Genomic DNA, 9,832 nt, shown 5'->3' on the forward strand with positions numbered 1-9,832 from the left:
GAGAGACTTTGGAGTGAGGAACAAAAGTTTGGTGAAGGCTCTTACCTGTGGGTGGTACGGTCTTCCCTGTGGGATGTCTTTTGTTCCTTTAGGATGTATTTTTTCTCTGTTCCTACACTGGGACCTGCTGTAGCATAAGGGGCCAGAAGAAGGACCCTCACTCATTCCCTGAAATGCTTAGCAGGAAGTGGCCCCAGGGGCAGCAAGCAGCCCTCGACAGGTCTCTGTGGCCTAAGGGAGAAATGGTCTCTTTCCTTCATGATCTGGGTTAGACCACATGCAATTCGCAGGTATTCCTTTGGACCCAATCCAACTCTGTGTGCTGAAATTCCCTACAGGAAACAGTCACCAGTGGTGATTTTTTTTCAGAGAGCCACGTCCACCCGTTTCTCATGTGACACTACATCCATTGACCGCTGAGGGGAGAGGCAGGGGTTTGATATTGCTTGAATATATTTTCTCGCATTCCAAGGAAACGATACAAATTCAGAATCCACAAAGGGACAAACCAGGGAAGGTGCCTCTGAAGAACTCTCACCATCTATATTTCTGTTTCTCCAGAATCTATTACAGTGTCCCACACATAATAGCTATTCAATAAAGTTGCAAGAAAGAGAGTCAAGGGAAAGCTTCATAATGACAAATAAATCAGCACTCACTGGTATTTTGCCTTAAATGTTTCTTTCTGTTTTACATGGAAAAATTAATACACAAAACATGGCTCTGTTTAACACTGGACAAGTCACTTCCCCTTCTGGGTTTCCATTTTCCCATCTATAGATATAGGGCAGGATCCACGTTACCCCTAATATCCTCCCCACCTCTATTTGCTAATGGATCTATGTGGTTCAATTTGCCTGATTTCTGACCCCTGGTGGTTCTCTCCAGTAATAAAACTCAACAGGCCTATGTCCCTTTATCTACAACCCACTCAGAAATGTTATATACCCAGTGTGAGGAGAAGAGGTACTCTGGAGAAGGGAAAACTTTCCAAAAGCCCTGTTTTGCCCTGGCTGACTATTTTTATGTCCCCTCCCCCAATTTTTATCTTTTCAAAATACAAATGAAACACTGGAATTTACTTTAGTGTTTGAGCTCTTTGACCTATTCTATAACCGCAAACCACCTTGTGGGATTCGATATACTGACTGATGGTGTCCGTAAAGCAGAGAAGGCAATGGACTGGCTCAGGGCAGCCTCACTCCTGCTTTCCTTCTGCCCAGACTCTGTCTCCCCGCTTCTGCTGCTGGAGTCTCTTCCACAGCCCCCTGTGCCCACAGCATGAAACCACAACTCTGACTTGAATTAAAGGCCCCTTGCCCTCTGGCCTCCACTTGGCCTTGTCAGTCTCACCTCCCATCAGTGCCCTCCACTTACTCAAAGCTCCAGCCAAACTCCCTTTCTGAAAATACACACAAAAAGAAGGCCTTGGGCTTCCCTGGTGGCGCAGTGGTTGAGAGTCCGCCTGCTGATGCAGGGGACATGGGTTCGTGCCCCGGTCCGGGAAGATCCCACGTGCCGTGAGCCATGGCCACTGAGCCCGCGTGTCCGGAGCCTGTGCTCTGCAGCGGGAGAGGCCCACGTACCGGAAAAAAAAAAAAAAAAAAAAAAAGAAGGCCTTGCTCCACAACTGACCGGATGTGAGAGGTTAAGGGGGTCGGAGGATAAAATCAGCTCCTGAAGATGAGGCTGCATGAGCACAGCATCACTACCTTTGCAGCATTCCTCATGGGCAAGAAAGTTAACCTCAGAGGATAACACATTACCCCTGGAAATGTGGTAAACTAAGTAGCCGCTTTATGTGGAACACATTGAAGTAACTATGTTCAGGCCACACAACTGGTTAAGCAGGTCTAACTCCAGTGTGTAACGCCATTGGCCTTGCTCTTTTCCCTGCATGACATGTCGTCCAGAAATACCAATTTCAAGTAGGGTCCACGTGAAACAGACTGAGCAGCGGTTCATCAAAGAACCACCCCAGAGGTTTAAAGTACCGCCCCAGCGTCTGAAAAGTTAACACCATTGTTTGTCCCTCATTGGCATTTCTCAAGATCAATTGTATTTTTCCCATTTAACAGACGAGCAAATCCAGACAAGCCTGGAGTGGTCATTGATTTGTTCCAATCAGCAGATCATTTTTGTTTATTTAAGCATAACATACAGCTGTGACCCAATTGATTCCATATGTATCCATTAGGAATGCTTTTGTCTGCAGGTAACAGGAAACCCAACATAGAATGGCTCTTGGCTCTGAGCAAAGACATTAAATTATCTCATGGAACCAGAAGACCAAAGCTTTTGTTCTGGGACTTAACTGGGTTAGCAAAGACTCAGACTCTTTCTAATCTTCCAGGTCAACTATCCTCAAGGCCTTGACCTTTTCTTTTTCTTTGTTTATTGCCTTAGGGTCTCAAGAAAACTTCCACAACTCCAGATATCACATCCTTTCAATGATATTTCTCTCAGGAAAAAGTAAGGCGATGCTATATGCTTTCTCTCTTAAGGCTCTGTCTTTTTATTTGGAAATTAAGCCCTTAGCAGACTTCCTCATATGTCTCATTGGACAGAATTGGGTTATACAATAGAGCAAACACTAGCAGAGAATATGAGATTTCCACAGCAGCTTTAGATCAATGAAGACTGATTCTCCAGGGACTAGGGTGGGACTTCCTTTCCTAAAAATCACTGCACAAATCCTGCCAGTCAGGCCAAGAGTAGAACTTGGGTCCCCCAAGTCCTCCCAGCAGTGACCACAGCACTGGCTCCAGGAACTTAAGTCTGACCGTAAAACACCACCAGCAAACCAACGGCACAACTTTAATAGCAGTTTTCATTATTCACTAAATTTTTTTTGAGGCCAATGTTTTAGTGTACAAATAGGAATAAAGTGTTCATCCCGGTGTGCTTCCCAAAGCCAAACATAACAACAGGTCCTCACTCCAGATGAAGGGAAAACAATGGTTTGGAACATGGCTCTTGGCCTCAGTACCATTTCATAGGGCTTTGACTCCATCCTGAGATTCTCAGCCCCACTCACCATCCAAACCAGACCAACCGTCCCCAAGTACAAGCTGTCCTTTCTGAATGAATCCAGGCTGAGTATCAACAGAGGGACATCTGAAGAGCCTGCATCTGGAGTCAAGACGGGCTCAATGCCAGGCTGTGCCACTTATAACCTCTGTGAACTGCAGCTGTTTTGCAAAAAGACAGGGAACTCCTTCGGGGCAGGGGCTGTGCCATGGTCACCCCTAGCTTCGGGTCATACCAAATGCCTAGTATACGGTTGGGACTCAATAGATGCACTCGTTCATTTGTCCATTCATTGATTCTTCAGTGTTAGGTCCTATCTAGACAGTGGAGATTAACAATAAATAAAACAGATGTATCCCATGTCCTCAGAGCATACAGTATAGCTAGCAGTGATACAGACAAGGAAATAAACAGTTACAATGGAGGGCTATCGGTATCTCTATGAGAGGAGGGGGTCCTGCAGGAGCACATAGGAGGGACAGTAGTTAAAAGTCCAAGCAATCCTCATTTGTGAGGGGATGTATAATCTGGGGTCCAAGGCATGAGTTGAAGTTAGCTGGGTGAAGAGGACAGGGAAAGAAGGCGCACCCTGAGGGATGGAATGAAGACTTGAGAGCAAAGGAGAACATAAGGCTTTTGAAGAAGTAGAAGTACTTCAAAATGACTAGAATATAAAGTGCACATGCATTTAGGGTTCAGAACACAGTGGGGAGGTGGCAACTGGTGTTAGAAGTGGTGGAGAGCAAGACACGGAACTAGAGAAGCAGACAGAAACCAGATCATAAAGGTCCTTAGAAGCCCTGCAAAGATGTTTGCCCAATATCCCAAAGGCAAGGAAGGGCTTTCAGCAGGGGAATAAAATGATCATGTTTGCATTTTTTAAAATATCCGTTTGGTTGCTGTGTAAAGAATGGATTAGAGGAGGCCAAGACAGGTGCTATGAAGATTAATGAAAAGGCTATTACAGTTGTCCAAGCTAGAAATGCTGGAATAAAATGATAATATGGAAATGATATTAACTGACCCATCTATTTCATGGGTGTGTTTATTCATTCATTCTCATTCATTGCCTCGCTCACTCATTCAACCGTGGTTTACTAAATCCCTCCTCAAATGCACTTTACTCCCTACTACAAGGATGGAGGGGCCCCCGTCCTGCCATCAAGGGTTATCGTCCAGTGGAGGAGAGACCAGTAACCAACCATTGCATTCACGTGATAAGCGTTGACAGTAGGGTGGTAATGTGAATGTTTGGTTTGCTGGTTTGTTTTTGCTCATCTAGGTTGCCTTTCCCCTTTCTCTGGAGAACAGAAGCTTTCTTTCCTGTGGGAAACCCATCCTGTGTGGTCTGGATGAAAATAAGCAAGCAAATCTGTTCCCTGACTGCCAAGGTTACTGAAGTTTGGACGTATAAATCTATCAGGGACAACTGAGTCCCCATGAGATTTAGCGTATATACACTGAAAGAGAGAGGGTGTCTCTTCCTCAGGGTTGTGACTTGTAAAGACAATGAAGACCCAGCGTTGCCAAGGGCCAACTTGCCTCCACCTCAAAGGTCTGGTGAGACTGAAGTTGGGGTAGGCAGAGCTAAAAGGTAGAGAGAGAGGAAGAATATTAACGCCCTAATTGTAACATTTAAACCATAAAATCATCTCCATCATCTCCTTATCCTAGTTACATAAGCCAACATTTTCCTCCTTCTGACTATACAAGTTTGAGTCAGGTTTCTGTCACTTACATCCAGAAGGATCCTAACATAAATAGATTCATGAGAATACAGAGCAAGAGGGTTATACAACTGCCTGTAGAAAACTAAGTTTCCTAGAACTCAATCTTGACCTGGTAAGAGTGATAAGAGTGCATCAACCAGGTGGAAGGAGCAGAAGAAGAAGACCTTGCAGGCACAGAGGAACGGACCGAACCTGAAGGCATGAAAGAACAGGGAATATCCAGGGAACCATGGGTATTTTAATACTGTAGACCACACAAGTGTCTATGGGCAAGTGCATAAGTGTCATGGGTTGGTGGGGAGGGGAGGATGGAGCCTTAGGGAAGGTCCAGAGATGCTTCCTCCTTCTCCTGCATCCACACCTCCCAAAACTCACATATACCCAGACTGGGGAAATGTTTGCCCTAAGCTGTTCTTATTTGAGATGTACTTTAGGATCATCTGGGTGTATTGTCCTCTCATCCTCCTACCCACAATCTGTTTCTACGTCCTGAAGCCTTGCTTATGGCATCCCCTAGATTTTCAACTTTCCTTCCTTTTCCTATTCTCTGAAATCCTTTAGGACTTAACGTTGAGAAGCCCCTCTTGATTTTACCAGGTGGAATTGGTGCCTCTTCCCCTGAGCTCCCACACCCTTGGCGTGTGCCTCTTTTAAGCACTTAGTTCATCCTACATCCTATGGAACTAATTTTTGAACAGCCCCAGTCTGGTGAGCTCTTTGAGAGCAAGGACTTTTACTTATTCATCTTTAAGGAACCTAGCACAGTGCCTGGCCACAAGAGTTGTCAAATACATGTTTTGAAAAATGTTATAAGTGCCAGCAATACAATCTTAATCAGTTAAAAGTGTTTCAGTGTGAGCTCAATAGCAACACCAACGATGAAAATCCAAAGCCGAAGAACATATTTGAATTTTCTAGGTTGGGAAATAGTTACAAATCTTCAACTTCTGAAGCTTTTCATTAAACAAGAGGAAAGAAGTGTGAGACCAGTTCTGTTTACAATATTTTAGCTTGACAGCTTCTGGGCTCAGTTGGACTCCATGAAGGAATTTAAATAATGGGAAAAGCCCACCCACAACGTCTCTCGGAGCAAGAAGAGAAGCGGGGGAGCCTGACCATCTCACTTCTGGGATTTTAGGATGATTTTTAAAGTGCCAAACAGTCAGGTTGAAAGGGAGAAAATCCAGTCATCCTGCTCCAGATCTGCAATAATACCTCTGGGTCCTTGGCATCGTAAAGACCATCATTTGAAAGCTCGGGTAATTTTTCATCTTTCATACAGATGTTATAGTATCAAGCAGACTGAATTTATGGAAGATATTTCTGCCAACATGGCTATTCGCTGACCATTCAGAAGGAAGAAAACATGAACTGGATCCCTTGAGCGTAGAGGAGTTTGAAAATGCACATCTTTAAGTCAAAGCACAAGATCTTATGAACTAGAACTCAGGCTTTACAAATAATGTCCAAAAAACTTTCATACCAATATAGACGATGCTTATATGGCAAATTTAAGTTTAAAATAATGATTCTAGTGCATCTAGCATCGGAGACCAACTACACATGCACACATACTCACACGTGTGCATATGTGTTTATGTACATTTGTTTTGCAGAATAACAATGTATTAAGTCACAGTAAAGATTGCATTTTAGCAAACAGAATCCTTATGTTTCTTACCCAGGACATTCTTGAGATACAGGGCAAACCACTATAATAATGAGAAGACTTATGACACAAGACTCTTTCAGTTGCAAATGGCAGAAATCCTGAGCCAAAATGACTTAAGTGATTGTGTCATGGAACTGACTCTTCCAAAAGATTATTTTCAGGCATAGCGTGATCAGGGACAGGACCGGGTCACCTTCTCTTCACCTCTCAGCCCTGCCACCCTCCATGTTGGTCGGTTCCTTCCTCCGACAAGGGCTCCCCTTTAGACACAGGAAGGCTACGGCAGCTTCAGATCTGGCAAGCTCTCAAATTAAGTCCTGCAGATAAACAGTGATTTCCTTTTCCAGAAATCTATGCAAAATTTTGTTGTCCTGACTGTATCACATGCTCATCCTTGAGTCTGACAAAGTGACCAGGGAAAAGTAATGTCCAGCTGTGCTTGGGCCCCAGAGCTAGGGAGTCAAGCCCCACCCACTCCACTGGAATCAAGGATCCTGGGTGACCAAAGTCAATGGCTGCCAAGGTCACTGTAACAGAGCGTGGAATGAGCATAAGTAGAGGCGGGGGGTCCTTGACACTTGTCTGCAACGCTGACCACCCCTCCTGCTGATAGGCTCCCTCTGTGATTAGATAAATATCATGAATTAGCCATAAACCAATGACTGTTCTGTAAGCATTCAACTCCATGTTGAATGGAGAGAACTAGAGAGATCTTAGGGGATGCTCTACCGACTATGCCCCACCCCCATAATACATAACATTGGCATTAAGCAAGGCAAAAATAAACACTGGGGGAAAAGTAAATCTTTTTTGTATTTCATTAATATTTGTTAAATACATGCCACATTACAGACACTGATAATACAGAAGTGAATAATAAAACTGCTATCATAACGTTGCATATAATTTAGAACAGGCGTAGGCAAGCAACAGTATCATCTGCTGTGGGAGGAGAATGAACAGAGGCAGGGAGGCGTCTGTCTTCTCCTCCCCGCTTGGCCTTACTTCTCCATAACCTGAACTTCTCATTCTTCTCCATAACCTGAACTTCTCATTCCTCCCCAGTTCAAAAGTAGAATATTTACTTACATGAATGGCTATAAATAGATACTAATGGAAAAAGAGAAAGGGACTGTGGAAGAGCCTGGGATGGATGCCTGATCCCAGCCCACCCAGCCAAAAGGCTCTGCTTTGTGTTAATGGAATAGCAGCCACCCTGTACTACCCACCCATTAGTCTAGCTGTGATTATGAAAAGTTTAATTTCTTATCCTTATGAAGCTTTGATTTCAACATGCAAAAAAAAAAAAATTCCTCAAGACGGGGAAGAAAGGCTACCCTAAAGGCAAAAATCACGTTAACTAATTGCCATGTGGTAGAACAATTAAACAAATGCACAGAGATTGAGAGCAAAAAACACACGGACACACACACATGCACACACACATTTATCCACTATGAAAATATATCATTTTGCACATGCTGTGTGCAGGCGCTGGCTGAGGCAACATCGTGTTGACAAGCAGCACACTTGCCAATTAGCACAGCGTAAGTCAGAGCTACTTGTTATCAACGTGGAAAGTACTGAATAGACGTAAGTTTAGGGTACCCAGGAGTTTGGGGGGAAGGCAGCAGCTTCATGGGGAGGGGAGACTGCGAGATTTTCAGGGGAAAAGATGCCTGGGTTGGGTTTTCAAGGATGATCCCAAATCCCACACCGAGAAGTGGGAGGGAGAGCACCGTAGGTATAAGCGTGTGAAACAGAAGAATGCGGCGTCCGTGGCGAGGGACTCCGTGTTGACTGATCACCTCCACTGACAGCATGCAAGTGAAGCGGACAGAGAATTACACATACTGAATGCCTGGGCTCTTATTAAGGGCTGAGCCGGCCAGTCAGTGCCTGGTAACAATCTACAGGGGCAGTGACTATCACTGTTAATACACTGTTTATCAACATGCTGTGGAAAGAGGTATTTTTTCTAATTAATTAATTTATTTATTTTTGGCTGTGTTGGGTTCTCATTTCTGTGCGAGGGCTTTCTCCAGCTGCAGCGAGCAGGGGCCACTCTTCGTCGCGGTGCACGGGCCTCTCACTATCGCGGCCTCTCTCGTTGCGGAGCACAGGCTCCAGACGCGCAGGCTCAGTAGTTGTGGCTCACGGGCCTAGTTGCTCCGCGGCATGTGGGATCCTCCCATACCAGGGCTCAAACCCGTGCCCCCTGCATTGGCAGGCAGATTCTCAACCACTGCGCCACCAGGGAAGCCCTGAAAGAGGTATTTTGATAAGGCATTTAGGGGACCAATGGAGAGTGAACTCTCCCCGGAGATCTTGAAACCCCAGATGGCCACTAAATAGTCTTCCCAGGAGAATAAAATAGGGTCCCTGTAGAGAGTGCAAGTTGGGTTGGGCTGAATTTTCAGTGCCTGAGCCAAACAGTCTGAGTGCAGCACCTGGTAGGCTGGCCTCCTTCTCCACCTTTCCTGGATACAAGACTCAGCCTTTTGCCAAGATTGCTTAAGAAGAAGAAGAATTATTATTATTATTATTAGTAGTAGTAAGCAACTCTATTGCTTAATGATTGTGAAGCATATATTCAATAAATATCAACTTGGAGTGGGCACCAAGTTACAAATCTGCACGTAGGTGGACCTGGTCTTGGTCTAGCCTTTCTGCGTAAGACAAAAGCTCACTGCTTTCACCTCATGGACTGGTCCATCCTCACGAGTCACTGCTAGAAGGTGCGTCAAATAGACTCATTTTTCAAAGTGAGGAAACTGAGGTCCAGAGACAGGAAGTGACTTTCCCATGTTACAAAGCTAAACGCATCAGCTCTAACACTTGGACTCTTCTTTGCCGATCCAATCGAGACACTTTTCGTTCTCTCACCCACAGGCCCTCACCCCATGTCTCATTCTTCCTCCGTCAAAAGGCACAAGTTATCCTGAGCTTTCCTTCCTTGTAGAGCAACTGTGAGCATTCCACGTGGCAGCCCGGTAGACAATCCCTAAGTTCCTGAACTAACAATTAGCCATGAGGCTGCCTGAAAACTGGATTTATTAAAGGACACGGAAACCAGCATCAGCATTTGCGTTACCGGCTGGCTTTCTCCTTGGGGATTGGCAAAGCTGCTGCTGGTTATGGTGATGAATGAGTTAATAATGAAGATGAAGGTTTCTGGGTGCCTGAGCAGAGGGTAGCTGTCCACTAAAATGGATTAGCCTTGTCCGGCGGGTGTGGCCCTGAGGGGAACCCTGCTTTATGTTCCTCTGGGACCTCGTTTAGCACCGACCACCTTGTCATAAGGATCTGTTGTTAAAGGGAAAGCAATTTTGGCTGCCTGCTCGGAAACGCTGACCACTCTGGCTGCCTGGTGATTTCGAGTTTGCAGAGCGGGTCCTGC

This window comes from Mesoplodon mirus (assembly GCF_964341445.2).
Source record: "Mesoplodon mirus genome assembly, chromosome: 16".
Lineage (NCBI taxonomy): Eukaryota > Metazoa > Chordata > Mammalia > Artiodactyla > Ziphiidae > Mesoplodon > Mesoplodon mirus.